The 19,515-nt window shown below is 34.5% G+C and overlaps 2 long non-coding RNA genes across 2 annotated transcripts; both read left to right on the forward strand.

The window, feature by feature from the left end:
- The first annotated feature begins 561 nt into the window (after positions 1-561).
- Positions 562-1,809, forward strand: LOC132044402 (uncharacterized). Its single transcript, XR_009412173.1, has 2 exons — positions 562-868; positions 1,702-1,809. It is a non-coding gene; the product is annotated as an uncharacterized LOC132044402 (long non-coding RNA).
- Positions 1,810-1,993: 184 nt separating this feature from the next.
- LOC132044401 (uncharacterized) lies at positions 1,994-2,871 on the forward strand. The gene is made up of 2 exons (XR_009412172.1): positions 1,994-2,593; positions 2,733-2,871. It is a non-coding gene; the product is annotated as an uncharacterized LOC132044401 (long non-coding RNA).
- Positions 2,872-19,515: the final 16,644 nt, after the last annotated feature.

Here is a 19,515-nt window from a genome sequence, read left to right on the forward strand (position 1 = left end):
TGTTGCTGGAGAATTATGCAGAGCTAATTCTGATTTTGTTGTTAATACCGTTTTAACTAAATTTTGTTAATTTCAGAATTTGGAGTATAATTTAGTTTCATCAGTCTTTGTTTCTTGCTGCTTCATCTTTCTTCTCTTACAATGGTTTCTTCTTATGCATGTCCCCCCCTCCCCCTTCCATTTTTTGCAATGGATTAATATTTGCTGATATGTAAGTTCCCCTTCTCTTTTTTCTAACCCTTTGTAGTGAATTTTCTAGCAGAAGCATGATAGGGATTGGTTCAAGGATTAGATTAGAGTCAAGTGGTTGTTCTTGATAGTCCATATGGGTAAGAGGATGCTATGCATATAGCAGATAGGCATTCCTCCAGTCATTACATGGAGCTTTCTAAAGGAATTAAAATTTGAATTTTCTTGCATACACCAGCAGGAAGAGGATCATGAGATAAAAACAATAGGTACGAGCATATGTTTGCCATTTCTGTTGTCCTTGTATATATGATTTAACCATGTGCTTTTGAATTTACTTGTTCATTGCATGTTGATATTCTTCAACTTGGACTGAGGTCCTCCTCAACGTCTTTGGACCCCTGAATTGGCTTTTGTATTAGTTGGAACGCCAGAACATGAACAATCTAACTACTCTTCTGTCTTTATGGTACTACTGGAAGCATGTTCAAGACTAAATTGTACAACTTTGTTATGCAAATGAGTGTATATGCTATGAACCAAAATATTTAGTCAGTTTGATGATGCTTCCTTCTTTGGGATAATCTTATTCACAATTAAAACAACTTTGAACCTTTTGGTAAACCGATGTCTGGCACATGGGGTTTCGAGGGTTATAACGGGCGAGACACAAAACAAGGTAACATTAGATTGTGTTTTCTTTTGGGTTTCGAAGGGTCGACACAGTTTGATTTTTCAGAGAAAGTCTTATGAATTCAAGAAGTTCTTTCCTCAAAAGGTTCATTCTGCAATTTGTGGGTGTAATTGTTTAAATTTAATGTCTTTTATTTCATTTAGTCGGAATATAATGGCCGCTCAATTTTCATTGACAGATTTTGAAGAAAGTCCACCACTTTAACTGTGAAGAGGTAATTTATGTGTTCTGTTCACGCTGTTGAACCATGAATAGCTCATGCTGTGTGTTTCTCCGAATAGTCATATGCCCTACTGATAGTTTTGTACCTTTGAAAGTATCACCATTTCGTTCCTATCATTGTTGAACTCTTTTTTTGTGCTGATGTTATATGCTCCGCTATGATGCTAAATAGTTGTAATTGATATTTCATGCTATATCGTATCAGATCTGTGTGGTGTAGGAATAAAAGTTTAAACTTACAATTAAACTTTAATAAATTTTGTGAAACACTTGGAAACTGATGTCTAACAATAAAAGAAAGGTGGATATCAACACTAGAATTGGAATGCAGAGAAGCTTTTGGGGGACTTATAATACAGATTCTATTGAAATCAGCTATTTCTAGAGAGTCTATACGACTGTAAAAAACAGATTCTGAGTACCAAAACAGACCATTTTGGTACTCATGACTGTTTATTTAGTTATTGTTTATGATATCCAGGCCTCTTCACTGGACAAGTGATACCATTTTGTCCCGGTAAGCACAATGTAGTGTGTCTTTGTTCCTGGTATCATATACCTCTATAATTTTGATCTATTTGTCTGTTGTTATGTAGTATGAGGATGGTGTACAGCTTGAATGCTTGCAAAATTGCCGAGGATTCTGTTTGGGGGGCAAGAATGGTTCATGCCAAAGGAAACTCTCCTGTTAACAAGGAGTCAATCCACAAGAAATTTTAGACAAGCCAAACTCACAGCTTTAGCAACTCAATTTATTTTGTTATTCCATCTTTTACGAGGGATCCAATGCTCACTCATTGCATGCTTACTTCGAAAATGAGAGGAAACAAGGTACCAATTTTTTTGCGTTTCAATGGTCTTTGCGCAAGCAACATTATTTCATTTCTACATCTGTGGGGTGTTATAGTAGTTGCTTTGCAATCCAAATAGAGTTGAGACAGTTAGATATTGCCAATATCATGCAAATGATATGTGAAAAATGGTTAGACCTGCTATTATTTTGGCATGTATTAGCTGTTCCGTATGCGTCCTTGGTATTTGTATCTGCCTGATGAGAAAGAATGATCATTGAGGTTGTAAAGTGATCGCAGTACTGACACTTGCAAAAGTGAAGTTTCCTTGTCAGTGGATCGTCGGCAATTAAGAAAACAACCTCGCATAATGACAGGAGCTTCTTTTAAGAATGCCAAAAGTTTCTCATTTTATTTTTCTCCTGGTTTTTGCTGTGTTTTACCCTCCTTTTAGTACTTACGATGTCACCTGACCATATGCTTTTCATTCTTATCTTTCTGCCCTTGGTGCCTCACTTAATTCATTCTTTAAGAATTTTGATGGCCTGGGAGATTCATTCTGCTGATTTCTATTGTGTTTTTGCTTGAAGTCTTTTAAACCAATTTTATTTTTTTATTCTGCAGGTTGTCTATCAGTACTAGAAAAGACACGTTAAAGGCACTTGATGCGGTGGAAAATATTGTAGCAGATTTTGTTGTAAGCCTTTTTCACTTATATTCCCGTCATATGTATTCTAAGGATATCAATTGAATCAAAGAGCCTTCAAATATTGTGAAATTTTTTGTAACTAAATCATTCCCTTTATGCACTAATCCTCTTCAATATTTCTTTTCAGGTCATGAAAGAGTTTCATCCGGCAACAACTTACTTTTGTTATCAACCACAACTGCTGAATTTGTTATCAGTTACAACTACCAAAATTCAAATTCCATGCCACTGTAACCTATCTCATACATATGTTGGTCCACCTATAATTCATTTTTTTGCGCAGAGTGCCCTTCTTTTGGGGTGGTCTTTAAATTTTGCCCCTCATATTTGTGGTCTTTAAATTATGCCCCTCATATTGCTGGTCTTTAATTTTTGCCCTTCGCATTGCAACTTTGAGCTTTCGCGCCGAAATAATGAGGTTCTGAGTTCGAACCCCCGCTCAAGCATAAATTAAAAAAAAAATCGCAAGACAAGGTTTGGGTCGCGTGTATGCCGGACCCGGCATACTTTTGTTAAGGAATTACACATTTTATGCCGATACCGGCATACTCATGCCTTATGGGCGGACTTGGCATAAGTATCCAGGTTAAAACATAACTTTGATAATTCCTTCACAAAGTTATGCGGTGGGGGTATACTTTTAATGGGCAAACTTTTATGCCGGACCGGCATAACTTTGTGAAGGAATTATCAAAGTTATGCGGATCCGTATACTTATGCCAAGTCGCCCATAAGGCATAAGTATGCGGATCGGCATAAGTATGCGGATCGGCATAACTTTGGTAATTCCTTCACAAAGTTATGCGGTGGGGGCATACTTTTAATGGGCAAACTTTTATGCGGATCCGGCATAAACTTTTGAATGAATTATCAAAGTTATCTGGGACCGGCATACTTATGCCAAGTCCGCCCATAAGGCATAAGTATGCCGGGTCCGGCATAACTTTGGTAATTCCTTCACAAGTGTATGCCGTTGGGGGCATAGCGAAATTTAAACTTGCCTTGCGAATTTTTTTTAAAATTTTGACTGCGCGTGGGTTCGAACCTGGAACCTATGGGTTTTAGCCGAAGGGCAAAATTTAAAGATTCAAATATGAGGGGCAAAATTTAAAGACCACCCCAAACGAAGGGCAATTCTGCGAATTGCCCCCTATAATTCACTATTTCTGTCTTTCTAGCAAGCTCACTGTATAACTTTGTTCCCCAAACGAATATAATATACTACGAAGCATAATATATTAATATTTAGTTTAATCATGTTTTCTTATTTCCATCTCATTAGTGTAACGCAAAATGCCCGTGCCTTGCACGGGCACGGGCTATCTAGTCTACAAATAAGGAAAGCTAATAATGTACAATAAGAGGGAGATATGACTATACACCAAGTAAGGAAATAACATTAAAGAGGAGGATTTGCAGAATAGGAATATGGAATATTCCTAATACTCGGTTTGTAAAAATATTTGGTGAGATATCGCAATTAATAAGTAAAACCAAATATCAATAAAAGACCCTTGTTGCCAAAAATGAAGAGAAATTATACTTGTTGGAGCGTTTGAAACACCGTATTTGTTAGTAGTAGCTTCGACGTTAACATAGTTGTGTTTAATATTGATTTGCTGAATGTTTTACCTGCAGTGGATTGTAAGTGACTAATATTGTATAACTTGTTTATAGCAATATATAAAATTTAAACTAAAACTGAATAGATTTGTACTCTCTATTAAACTTAATTATCTTTATTCTTTAACTGATACGTTTTGTCAAGTTTTCTATAAACAATAGGTTCTTTAATTACGATTAGATATAAGAGTGGAATCTCTTTCTGAGTGGGGGTATACAGTAAATGGCATTGCATAAAGTGTCCAGAAAATCACGCATGAAAAGTAGATTATGATAACGTGACCTTGACATCAAATGGTAAACCGTAGATGAAGAGGAAAAATTGCATCACAAGCCTTTTAAATCTTCTGCTTGATTCAAGTTTCAAGAATAAAAGAATCAGAAGAAAACACAACTAAAAAAGAAAAACTGTTGAAAAATAATTTTTAATTTTACATTCCTAGCTAGAATGAAAGCAAAAATCTTAGAAGTTCCAGAAGCAGAAAACCTTGTCTATAATCAATAAACTGAGGGTGTAAGTTTATGAGCTTTAGACGTATATTACATCTAATTAACATGATGAAGAAGAGCAATAAAATGCATTAATGGTTGAATTGATGGTCTTTAAAATCACCCTAAAACTTTTCGGAAGTTAAATCTGATCATGAGTTGAATAGTTTAAATGAATTGATTCAGAAATATACATATATTCATTGCAACTTTTCAATTTCTCACATTTTTAAGCAACAAGAGGCGTTTAAAGAAAATAATTTAATCTTCTTTTGTATATATTTATCATTTATGAAAGCTAAGTTTACTTTTTGTGTACAAAATTATTAATAAGAGAAGCGTTTAAGTGAAGGGTAAAATGGTTGTTCAGTAATTAATGGACAATTTTGTAATTTAACTTACAGTTGAGTCTGTCTCATCTTATCGATGACATGATACTCAAGGACAGACCATATGTTGTACATGGTCTTGAAATTGTGCAAGGTACTAGTGAAGCTGTGAAAGTATCAAACAGGGGCAGGGAAGTCAAGAAAAAATTAACGCAAGATTATGTTCAAGTTGTGCCGAAGAAGAAGTGTAGAGCCTCAAAGAAAAAATATAGTTGTTTGTCTAAAATGTCTCGTCTTTTGTAAATATATGTCAGTTTTTTTTTTTTTTTTTTTTAAATTTTGGATGCACATTTTTCTGTTGGAAATATGGTTTGTCTAAACTAATTTTATAGCTTTCAGTGGTCAATTGATCTGGAATTTCTTTCCCATCTTGAGCTAGCACAATGAAAGTTAGTATAATGGGTTGTCAACTTTGTTAATTAAAACTTACAAATATAGGATCATTCTCGGTCAAGATGATGTCATACCCTGTTTAATTTGGTCATGATAGAATTGTTTTCAAACCAAACGCGTTAAAATGTAGGGAAAAGGGAAGAATATGAAAAGTTATTTACTTTCTTCATATGGGTTTGGCGCCGGGCCGGGTCGGGTTGAACCTTTTTAATTACTCCCTCTGTCTTAAATTATTTGACACTTTTCGCTTTTCGAGAGTCAAGCTTCTTAATTTTGATTGTGTATTTGAACATAAAATCTTTAAATTTTTCAAAATAAAATTTACATATTTGGAAATTACGAAAAAAGTACTATAAGTCACCATAATTAATAATTTAAAATATTTAAAAGACTTATGAAAAAATTACGGTCAAAGAACAACTCGTTTGATTCTCGAAAAGTGAAAAGTGTCAAACAATTTGGGACAGAGGGAGTAATTTTTATTTATTAGATTATTTAAAAAAAAAAAAAAAGAGTAAAAAATGAGTTATTCACTGTAAAGTGGTTAGTGTCACCGGAAAGTGGTATAGTTACTTTTGTGTTAGTATACTCAAAGTCAAGTGACTTTTGTGTTAGAAACGATAGGTAAGTGACTTTTATAAATTAAAAAAAAATAGTTAAGTGACCATCTGTGAAATTTACCCACTTTAGTTGAACACGCCAAGAATGATAATTTTGAACCACACATTCTAGTTTGTATACACATGGAACCAATTTTATTGGTATTATTGCAATTATTTATATAGATTTAACTTAGTTTTCACTTTTATTTACATTTAGTATGATGATGACATGAATTGAATTTATATAAAGAAAACCATCCTATTTTTAATAATGATTTCCTTTCATTTGTTGGTTAGCAAAATATCATTATCATCATTATAATAAAATGGTACGAGGCCATCCAATCCAGACAAGTTCAGATTTCTTCTGGTAAATTGTGTCCATAATTGACAATACGTTAACGTTCCTATTTGGATGTCAGGATGGAAAAACCTATGTGAACAACTGAAAGAAAAGGAAGAAAAATAAAAGTGAAGAAAGAAAAAGACAAAAGGTCTGTTTGGTATGGAAGAAAACATTTTCGAAAAAATGTTTTTCAATTTTATCACGTTCTTTGATTAAAAATTTCAAAAAATATTTTATTTAGGAAAACAAGTTCCTTTTTTAAAAATAAGAAAAATAAATTCCCTAATGAAAGTAGAGAAAATAAGTCCCCCAAGTGATATTCCATCAACCACTCACCCCATCAAAACCCCAACCACGCCCACCACCCCACCCCCATGCCCCAAACCCTCATTAAAAAAATGTTTTTTTTTTTTTTGGTTTCATACACCACTCAACCCCCGCCCCCCCTTGGCAACTATCCCTCCAAAAAAATTAATTTTTTTCAACAATAAGTGTTTGAAAGTTTTTTCTTTTTGGTTTTTTTTTATAAAATTTGTGTGGTTAAATTTGGTGTGAGGTGCGTGATACCGTCTTTTTATAAAAGTAATAGAAAATATATGAAATAGAAATTTGGGAGGGGGTGGATGGGGGAGTTGGGTGGAGCGGTGGTGTGGGGTAGGGGTGGGTGAAGATGAAGTGCATTCGAGGGTGGTGGGGGGTGGGATGTGAGGGTGGGTGGTGGCTGGGATGGGAGGTGTGGTTGGGTGTGGTGGGGGTGGTGGGGGTTTGGGTGGGGTTGGTGGGGCTTGGGTGTATTTTTACGAAAAATGTTTTCTACTAACTAACCGAACATGAAAAAATAAATAAGAGATTTACTTATTTTTCACTAACCAACCGAACATTAGAAAATAAGTGAGAAATTCACTTATTTTCCAAGAACACATTTTTCAGGAAATTATTTTTCGTGAAAAACATTTTCCTCCATACCGAACATACCCAAGAGAAGAAAGATACAAAGTAAAAATAAGAAAAAGTCGGACAAAATATAAGGTTAGAAAATCCGAGAGAAAGAATGTCGACAGACAATTCTTAAGGCAATACTGAAGAAACTAACAGCTCTTATTAAGACTCAACAATTGAAGTCCCTGTCAATATGTTTTTAGTATACTGAACGTGTACTATTATATACAGTAGCCTTAGTTTAATTTTAGTATATAATACTCTTTAGGCCACAAATTTTATTGATTCAAAAGTTGACGTCTCCGTCAATGTGTTTTTGAGTACATTGAGGCGTGTATTATATACAGTAGCCTTACTTTGACTTTTAATCAAACTCTCAGTCCACATGTTTATATAAAGTTAGAAAATCTAAAAGAAAGAATGTCGACAGGCAATTCTAGGCAATACTGAAGAAACTAACAAGAAGTCTCTGTCAATATGTTTTTTAGTACACTGAGACGTGTACTATTATATACAGTGGCCTTGATTTAATTTTAGTACGTAATATTCTTAGACCACAAATTTTATTGACTCAAAAGTTGAAGTCTCCGTCAATATGTTTTCGAGCGCATTGAGGAGCGTATTATATATTGTCGCCTTACTTTGAGTTTTAATTAAACTCTCTGGCCACACGTTTATATAAACCTGTCAATCGGGTCCGACCAGCCGGAACCAGTAACCGGTTAGAAAACCGGCTGGTTTCCGGTCAAAAACCCAAAATGGCCACCGGTCACCGGTTAACCGGGTGGAAATTTGAAAACCGTACCTCGCCGGTTAAAAATGTTAAAAATGTTTTTTTTTTTCTTAAGTATATGTATATTATAGTATTTCTTAGTATATTGTAGGTATATTTATATATGTTATATAAGTTTATAACTAAAGTTTATATATTTATTAAGTAACAACATATATATATTAAGTTATATGCTTAAGTTATATGTATCATAAATTAAGTTTATATATTTACTAAGTAAAAACTTATGAATATTATAAAATTCTAGATTTTTTTTTTTTTAAGGTTATAACTTTCTATTTTATAACTCAAGGTCAAGTATATGTATATTATTTAACATAAGTAGCTAAGCATATTGTAGGTATATTAAGTATATTTATATATATATATATTATTTATATATAAATATACTTATATATATACACTATGTTTAAGTTATTTCTAAGATACTATATAACTTAAGTTTTTTTTCTAAGTTTATAATTCTATTTTATAACTCAAGTATGTGTATATTATAAGTAGCTAAACATATAAGTTAAGTTTTTTTCTAAGTTTATAACTTTCTATTTATAACTTAAGTATATTTATACTAGATATACCTAAAATATACTAAGAATATACTTATAATATAAATATACTTAAGTTATAAAATAGAAATTTATAAACTTAGAAAAAACTTAACTTATATGCTTAGCTACTATATATATATATATATATATATATATATATATATATATATATATATATATATATATATATATATATATGTGTGTGTGTGTGTGTGTTTAAGTTATATGTATTATAACTTAAGTTATTTTTCCAAGTATATAACTTTCTATTTTTTAATTTAAGTAGATGTATATTATAAGTATATTCTTAGTATATTTTAGGTATATTCCTAACTTAATATAAGTAAGAATATGAACACAAGTAAATAGACGAAAGTTCAATGAGCCATATATTTTATTCATTAATGGATAACATTTATTTGCAAGTTGTAGTTTATTTTAACTTACAAATAATACATGAGTTGCAAAAAAATAGTACAAGAATTAAATCAAAAAGTTTGAATCATTTCGCTAATCTCCGCAATATTAAATTCGGTCATTGAGATATCTTTAAAGTCTTCCATTTGGTCTCCTCCACTTGCTATCAAATCTTCAATCTCTTCCTCTTCGCCTTCCACCGCTCCTAAGTTTTGGTTGCGTCGCTCCGATCTAATCCAATCACGAATGCAAACTAGTACTTGCAAGCTAAATCCGGATAATGAGTGTCTATGGTCTCCAATTTGTTGTCTTCCTTGGCTAAATGCACTTTCCAAAGCCACGGTTGATAGTTGAACCATAAGGATATCTCGAGCCATTCTTGAAAGTATCGGATGACTCGCTTTGTATTTCTTCCACCATGCTAAGACGTCCAAATCATCTAGTTGGGAGATATCCACATTTGGTTGCATCAAATAAAGGTGATATTCATCAAAGTTTGCATTATGAGAAGGAGTTGGATGTGAATGTAAAACTTTTAAATTCGACAAACCTGACAAGTCCTTTTGGCTACTTTGAGAAGTACTAGGGCATAGAGCAACGGGTGTAGCACTTTCTTCCAAAGTAGAATAATGAGTAAAAGCTTTTCTAAATTCGGCATCAACCGCGAGCTCGGCGTCAATTAAAGATGGTTTAACTCCCTCGGAAATTTCTAAAAATTTATAAGTTTGTCTAACCAATCCTATAGTATAAGACATTTTAAAACAAAGATTTAAAAGATAACTCAATATAAATAAAGTTGGGATGGGAAAAAAGTACTTCTTAAATTTTGTTGTCATAGAAAAAATAGCCGCTTGATAACCGGATTTATCTTTATGCTCATATAAAACTCTAGCTATTTCCGTTAAGTAGGCTAAAATTCCGGTTACCGTCGGATAGAATTGTCTAGAAAAAGCAAGAGTTATATTATAAAATTTTTGTAAAAGTTTAATACATTCCTTAGCATCTACCCAATCGTTATTATTTATCCACTCATCACTTTCCGTATTGTGAAAGTTGTGAACTTGTTGTATGGGAATTTTATAATCATATGCTTGTAGTAACATAATGTAAGTGTAGTTCCACGTAGTGTCAACTTCTACTTGAATTTTCCTAGGTCTAAAGTTATTTTGCAAACAAGAATTCTTAAAATCTCTCATTTTTTCCTTATTAGCATTACAAAAAAGAAAAGCAACCGCATTTCTAACCCTTTGAATAGAATCTTCAAAATAGTCAAGACCATCTTCAACAATCAAGTTTAAAATGTGACAACTACATCTCACATGAAAAATATTTTCTAGCGGAGGGTTTAATTCCCTTTTTCAAAGACCAACCGCCCTTGTATTATTAGAAGCATTATCTAAAGCATATAAAGTGTTTTTCTATAAATGTTAAAAAAAATTCATAATAGTTGACATTGAATCCGCTAAAAATTTTCCGTCATGACGACCTTTCCCTTCATCATATAAATAAGCTATAATTCTTTTTTGCATCACCCAATTATCATCAACCCAATGACATGAAATAGCAAAAAATTATAACTTGTTAACACTAAGACCAATACCGGCTAGAAACACTACAATTTAAAGAATTAAATACATGACACAAATAAAATCTATATTTTTTTTTATATAAGTCAATAATATCCGATCTACAAGTACTTCTAGGAATACCCTCAAACAACGGATTATAACAACGTTGAATATAAGTAACAAAACCCAAACCCGAAGGAAAGGAAAATGGTAGAGCATCAAAAGCAACCATTTTAGCTATTTCTATACGATCTTTTTTCTTGTCATAGCTAAAACTTTTACCGGTTCGTGGGTCTATTGTTTGTTGAATACCCCTCACATTTGAACCCGTTCGCTCTCCCCAAACATCCTTATGTCTAGTTCTCATATGATTCGTTAGTGAACCCGTTCCACCATCCTTACTAGTTTGTTGCTTGAAAGTAAATTCTTTTCCACATATATTACATATAGCTAATTGTCTTTCCTTATCTTTAGTCATAAATTTCCAAATTCTAGAGGTTGGCTTACGAGATTTTGGCAATTTGTCTTGTGTATGTGATTGTAAAGGATGTGTATCTCCTATGGGATTTTCGCGGGCTTGTGTTTCATCATCATCATCAATTTCATTAAAAGTGCCGGCATGGTGTTCCATTACATCATGATCTAAAAGTGGATTATTTCCACCAATATTAATACCTAAATTAGGTGTTTCGTTTACAAATGTTTCCTCCATAAACCCATCCCTACCACTACTACCGCAACCACGTCTCACTCTCTTCGACATTATTCAATAGCAATGATTTAAATCACACGCAAATAAATCACAAGAAAATAAATTGCAACAAATTAAATTGCGTAAATTAAATAGCGAAAAATAAAGATAAAGTTGGAACAAAGGTACCAAATTGCCGGACTAAGTTCCACCAAAGTGAAGGCGGCTAAAATTGCAAATCCACCAAAGCTTTGGAGCGACTTCAGATTGTTGCAAAATCACCAACTTCACCAATTTTTTTTTTTATAATTGCAAAATATAAAATTGAAACTAGAATAAAACTTTATAGTATTTAATTGAGAGAAATTTAAAGTGGCTAATTGTTGCAAAGTAGCTATAATTGAGAGAAAGAGAAGAGTGAATTGGTGTGGATGAAAATAAAATGGAGAGGGGTTAATATAGGGGTGGGGGATGGGTTAAAGTGTATAAAAAAAAAGTTTTTGGGGGGGGGGGGGGGGGGTTGGGGAACAAAGGTAGGCCAAAATGGCCATTTTTAGCCGTTGCCAACGGTCCAGAGAAGGCCTGTTTTATTATTATTATTATTATTATTATTATTATTATTATTATTATTATTATTATTATTATTATTATTATTATTATTATATACCGGCCGGGGTCCAGATTAACGGGTTAAACGGGTTAAACGGTGCAATATTCTGAAAATCGGCCCGTAAAGAACACCGGTAGACCAGCGACCGGTAAACCGGTCCGGTTACCGATTTTAACCGGTTCAACAAACCGGTAACCGGACCGGTTGACAGGTTTACGTTTATATAAGGTTAGCAAAAATGTAAGAAAGAATGTCGACAGGAAATTCTTAAGGCAATACTGAAGAAACTAACAACTCTTAGAAGAAATTAGAGGCAGAACGTTTTATTAAGACTCAACAATTGAAGTCTATCAATATGATTTTTAGTACACTGAGACGTGTACTATTATATACAATAGCCTTAATCTAATTTTAATACGTAATACTCGTCGTTTGGTTTGAACACGAGTTATGATGAGATTAATTATGTTGGGATAAGCTATACTGAGATTATTTATGTTGGGATTAGTTATCCTGATATTATTTCTTATTGATTGTTTGATTTGTTGTATTAAAAGTAACATGTATTGCATAATTTTTAAGAAAAAATTGTTTGTTTACAAAAATACCCTCCACCTTATGTAGTAGAAAAAGAGTTTTGAAAACCTCAGGGCTATTTTAGTCAATTTCACTGTTTTATCCTGGGATAAGTTATTTGTGATTACTATTCCACCCTCTGATGGGTATAAGTTATCCCAACACTATTTTTAATCCTGGGATAACTTATCCCACGATTAGTAACCAAACAAAGAATAAGATGGTACTAAATTTTTATCTCATCACTATTTTTGCTTATCCATCACTTAGACTCAAATTTTATTGACTCAAAAGTTGAAGTCTCCGTCAATTATTTACACCTTTACATATTCTCTTAATAGCTATTATAGCCTCTTTGGATAGTTATATGAAGTACTAAATGTTCAAAGCAAACAAAATAAGAAAATAACGACTATACTCACAGTTGCGTCTATCTCATAGCTAGTTTTCTCTATTAATATCCATGACAAGGATCTGAAGAAATTATAAGCTAGTACATATTTATACATTAGATAGCTGCCTAAATGCCTTTTAAGTTCTCCAATTACCATCCACAATAATTTTCTTCATAAGTATGGTGAATTAAATTGTGATAAATGTGGAAGAACGTTTGGAAAAATATGTTTATATTGAATAGTTGCAATTAAGCCGTAGTTGAAACGACTGGTTTAGAAGAATTCTAAAACTGAGCTTTTAGTCTTATTTAAGTACATTTAATATCATTAAGAGAGTTGAATGGGTGATATTTTAGTTTTTTATAACACATACATGATTAAAAAAATAAGAAAAATGCCAAAAAATAAGAAAAAAGATAAATAAGAACGAAGGTCATAGAGAGGTGACGTCATCTTGTCTATGCCTGGCTTTATAATATATATTGATTGATATTGATTGATTTTACTTTAAATTTGTTTGATACTGTTTTCCTAATTTCGTTTTCCCTTTTTTTCCCCCTTTACAGAAGCATTACGCCAAAGAGAGCCAAAGTGTCTAGCTCAAACCTCATGTAGAAACGTCAACTACTCAAAAAATAAAATGTTGCAAGTGATTTTACAATTTTGGAGCAACCCATATTATTCTACAAATAGGCAAAATAACTTCCATAGTGTTTACGGATGCAAATTCAATTCCTGTAGTGCATTGCAAGTTATCCTTTTCACTGATTGGTTTATTGATTATTTTTCAAGATATATTATTGAAAGTTTCTCAATAAACTGACCATTTTAAGGTAAGACAAATTGAATTTATGAAAAATACATGTCCGTATAAATGCTTATTTTAACAATACATCTCTCTAAATTATTTTAGCATTTCATTTTAATCTATCAAAACAGTGGTACGCCAAAAGAGAGCACTACAAATGCGTAAATAGATATTTTGGTCTCTCTCTTCCATAATAGAACGATGGGGTGGACTTGAGTTAGCTAAATATGATAATCATTTATCGTCTTCAAGAATTTATACTTTTATCGTTAATTTTGATTTTGTAGCTCAAAGCACATTTTTTTAATAAAAACCATTTTATAGTAATTGATATGGGGTACACGCGCAACGTGCGTGTCCAGATACTAGTATCATATTAAAAGTGGGAAGATTCTAAGAGCAAAGATGAATTACCAAAATGCCAATCAAAAGTTGATAAGAGCAAAGCTGAATTACCAAAACGCCCATCAAAAAGTGCTATACACTTTGTCATCACAAAATAACCTCTTAATAAATATTAAATTATTACTAAATAAACATGATTAATTGGTTTCCTATTAAATGAATGATAAGTTATACCTACAATGAATATGACGTATCAGAACAAATGTTGTTTAATCTTTTCAGTAATATCTTTACGTTTTCCTCTCAAATTTATGAGTTAAATGTTGACATTCAATCTTCATTTATTCCATATAAAGCTTATCATTTCCAGCTATTTAATTAACATCTTTACATATACAATGTATATGAACCTAAAAGGCACAAATAAATGTAGAATTACTTGGGCCATTGATTTGAAGGGTATAACTACTAATTTAATGCAATTATTTCTGAAAATCGTATGATAAGTCATTTTAAAGCTCCATATAATGAGGAAACAAAAAACTAACAAGCAGATTGCAACAAATCAACATCTCCTCTCCTTCTCTATTACTCCCTTCGGATAAAAAAGAGTATACACTTAATGATTTGCACACCCCTTAAGAAAATACTAACTCCTAGAAAAAATTAGGCAATTTGACTAAACTGCTCCTAATTAAATAGGTATTGGGATTTGATCACATAACACTTAATAGGAGCAAATCTGAAAAAATAAAATTAGGCAATTTGACTAAACTGCCCCTAATTAAATAGGTATTGGGATTTGATCACATAACACTTAATAGGAGCAAATCTGAAAAAATAAGGTTAATTCTTTCTTGATTTGATAAGTGGACACTCTTTTTGACCCAAGAAAAAAAGGTTAAGTGGACAATCTTTTTGATCCGGAGGGAGTATAAAACTACTTTCAATGATTATTTCTTCTTATGAGTTATCATCTGAACGTTCTAAGACTAGCCCAGAAAATTCAAATGGATTGAAGAAAAATAACAGGTTGTCTCTTATATTCCAAAAGATTTCATGTTGCATTTCAAAAATCTCTAGAACTAGAGGTCCAACAGATCTTTAATGTGATGGTGTAGCGCTATTGTTAGTGCCTACTATAGTACATTCATGCAGGCTGGAATCATTGATCAAGAAAACATCATGAAGTTGTCCTAGAAGTGACTATCTATGGTCCAATGAATAGAGATGATGGTATTTAGGAGTTCTCATTCATCCAATAATGCTCTACAAATTCAACAACAATATCTTATCTGTATTTGATTTTCCAAGTCTTCCGAGAATATTGAGGTAATGCCACATCAATGTTGGTGAGACTATTTTGGCGTTAGTCAATTGTTTTCAGAGAAAATCAAATTTTGATGTTGCAGATGTAGCCATTAAAATTAAACTATCCTCATAACTATATATTTCTACTTAGAATGGTTCACTGGCAATGAGAGAACACGTATATTGCTTTTGTGTTAATTTTTCGATAGTTGTTTGATCCGCTCAAATTACACCTTTAATATTAGGAGTAAGGGGTCGTCGTCAAATATAGAACCCAACAAGGTTGGGGCTTGTTGGGTTCGAATCCCACAAAGAATACAATGAAGAAATATACTTGCTAAGTGTAACGCTCGACTATTAGTCTATATTTCAAGGGAAAGGGGAATATAATAATGGTTGGTTTTGAGTTTGATCATTAATTCTAAGATTTGTTGCTATGAAATGTAACTATTGGTAAAGGGACTAAGGTAGTGGTTCCGATGGAAAGTAATGCGCTTGGGTATCAAATCAACTTATTTAAATGCGTAGATTTAATAGACCATGGGTTACTAAATTCTTACTAAAAGTCTTCCAACCAAATTAGCAAATTTCATCACTAAGCTTGTCCAAGCCTTAGAATGTTGCACATGAGAACACTCATTTAGTCTCAAATAGCTTTCCTATTCCGCTCAAGCTATTAGATGGGTGTAAAACCACAAATTATTGCTATTAACTCTTTTGCTAACTTACACTCTCTTTTCCAAGCAAAGTGTAAGTAAATAGGCACAAATAATATTTGCAACCATTAAAAGATATTAAAGCTTGAAGAGTTAATAGAAAACATCTTTAAGAAAATAAAATAGAGTATGAATATGAAACTCAATCACATAACTAGCACATTTGGTCTCACAACCTTAGCTAAATGGTTTAGCTACTCATCTTCTTTAAATACAAAGCAAAGATAAAGAAGGTATTCATAATGCTTACAATGGTTTAATGTAGAAGATGACAAAAGAGTGTGAGAATCTTCACTACCAAACAAGGTTTGCCTTTAATGCTAATGGAAGACAAAAAGTAAAAGTGGAGAACGTTCAATGTCCTACACAAAGCACTAGGTAATAGTATTTATAGGGAAAGTCAAAAAGTAGCCAAATCGACTTAAATGAACAATAACGGAAAAGAGAATGCGGTCGCATATCGAGTATGCAACCGCATTTGCCTCGCATCTTCTGCATTCTGATGTACTTACTCGCTTGAGAATGCAGCCGCATCCTGAATATGCGATGCCGCATTCGCTCCGCAAGTTTCCCTCTTCTTTCGAGTTCACTGGTTGCCAGAAGGTGAGAATATGCGACCGCATAATGAGAATGTGGCGCTGCATGATGATCACATCTTAATGGTTTTGGCACCTTCAATAATCTGAGTTTGTGGTGGACTTTGCGACTGCATATCGCAAATGCGGTGTCGCATTCTCTGCCCATTTGATGCTCTTTTTCTGCCATTTTGTTCACCGTAGGCTCTCAGACCTATAAAACCCGAAAACGCACGAAAACACTATGAAAACACGAACAAATACTTTAAAAGACTACTTAAAAGTATAAGTAGTGGATGTAAAAAGTTCTGAAATCCACGACTTATCAACACCCCCAACTTAACCTTTTGCTTGTCCTCAAGCAAACAACACAGGACTTACGACTCACACACTACTCACTGACCTACATAGGATGCATATGACTATCGGTTGGTATCAATAATTAAAGTACACACATGCTCATTCAAACATATCAATCCCCTTTTGTCATTTCACAAATATAATCAAGATGACTCTGTGACAACCACAAGCTTCAAATTGTGTCTAGAGATTACTCTTTTCATGTTCACATTCTATTGACTTACTTGAGAGGTTTTATTCCCATCTAATATTACAACACATGTGCCCTCACGAGAAAGAAAGTCCATCACACACACATTTCAATCAATATCTAGGGACAACAGGAGAACACTGACACCCACAAAGAATCTCAAGTGTCACAAGTATCAACCCATAAGCTTTCCCTTACAAAACATTAAAACAAAACAATTTCATAATATCCAACTAACATAAAAAATACCAAAGGTATCAAAATACATCAAACTCGGATTTCCAACCCACAAAAGACTAGGGCTACCCACCCCATGCCAAAAACATTACATTGTCCCCAATGCAACACACATAATCATAAAAAGGTAGGAACTCGCTGTGATGCATCAAGCATCGTCACGAGCCACATCAGAAGGAGCTAAACCAGGCTCGGTGGGTGGAGCAACAGTGCTGGCAGGAGTGGGCTCAGGAATCTGTGACTGAGATGAGCTAGATCCATCCGCTGGTCGGGGAGAAGCATCAGTACTCCTCTTGCGCTGAGCTATAAAATCCATCATGGAATGCTTACTGAAAGCATTATTCGTTCGCTACGCAAGCTCCTCCTCGCCGCGAGTAATCGGGATTCCGTGCGGCGGGCGGGAAGCCGCTAGTAAGCGACCGGAAAATCGGGCCATTTGCAGCCTCAGGGAGATTCTCGAAATTTTGCAAGTCATTATAATCTGACACCCTATCACCCTGTGGCTCAACCTCTATATCCTCTCTATCCCCAACAGTAGAGTGATCGGACGACCTCTGTGTGGCCTCAGCAGGTACTCTGTGTCCTGTCCCATCGCGGCTCCAGTAGCCATGGCCTCAAACAATGGAGTCCGGGATGTAATAACATTTGCCCTCAGCTGTGCAAGATCACCCTTGACTCCTGTTAAGAGGTCAGTCTCCCGCACTCAATCTTCACCACTTTTTTTTTCCAGCGCTTCAACTCTGACTATCAAATCCTTATTAGGCTTGGCCATTGTAGCCTTGATCATGTCTGGGATGGTTTGGATGAATTTGGAGACTTTGGAATCGACCACTCCCACAGTCTTGGCCATAGACCAAAAATAAACAACTGAGGGAGGATGGACTTTCCGCCTGGTCGGGGGTAGAACCATTGCTCGTGGACCCCTGCCAGAAGCATCGGGTAGAGGCCGACCCGAAACCAAGACTGATGGCATAGGCAAGGTAGATGAGGCATCTTTAGCCAATGCCTCAAACCCTGCTGTCAAATTAATATACTGTCCCTTGGCCTTTTTCTACTTCCTCTCGAGATTTTCTTCATCAATCAACTTCAGAATATCTACAGTACCGCTCGGGCTGAATTCCCTGTCGATCCGATGAAAGATGGGAACTTTTTTCTTTTTGCATAGAGCCGTGATTAGACATGGAAATCTAAGGGCCCTCGTAGTCTGGAATGCTCTGTCAAAAATGTGGTAGTACATGAGCTTACCCGCATTCAAGTGTATCCTATCCATGATGTATGCCAAGAGAACGATTTTGGGAAGCCCCACTGAAGTCTCATTCTGGGATGGCCAGAAGCAACCACTCACAAAGGACAGCCAAAATTTTGCTTCAATATTCAGGCTAGCCTTTAGAATCAGAGTGTGGGGCTGAATCCATGGGGGAGTGGTCCCAGGAGCTGCTATCTTCTCAGCCACCCAAGCTCGTTGGCCCCAATGCTCTCCTTTCAGATATTTTCTTCATACTCACAATGTGGAGTGCCATTGTTGTTGAAGTAAATTCGATTGATATCTTCCGAATATAATGGTACTATCTCCCCACGAACTTTCACACCACCCACGTAGCTCTTTTTATTCCCCATGGTGGTCCCGAAGCAAGCATAAAACTCCCGAACCAAAGTAGGGACGTAGATACCCGGTTCCTTAGTGAAGATCATCCAGTTGCGCTGTTGCAACTGCTTAAGGATGCAGGGAAAGGAGTCTTGAAGCCCTCGCATGCTAATTTGCTTCTCATAGTTGAAGGGCCGCTTTTTGGCATAACACTCCTTTACCCTATCATCCTAAAACCGGAGGCCATCCTCATATTTAATTTGTGCTGTCAACTGATCCTGTAGCATTTGAGTGTAACACCACTAGTTCTCGGGGTCTGAGTAGTCTGTTGTGGCCCTGTGGGAGTAGTGGCGAGCCCTGCTGATTGCAGGGCTTCCTTTGGCACTGGCGTTGGCCGCTTACGT

Source organism: Lycium ferocissimum, unplaced genomic scaffold, assembly GCF_029784015.1.
Source record: "Lycium ferocissimum isolate CSIRO_LF1 unplaced genomic scaffold, AGI_CSIRO_Lferr_CH_V1 ctg4429, whole genome shotgun sequence".
Classification (NCBI taxonomy): Eukaryota; Viridiplantae; Streptophyta; class Magnoliopsida; order Solanales; family Solanaceae; genus Lycium; species Lycium ferocissimum.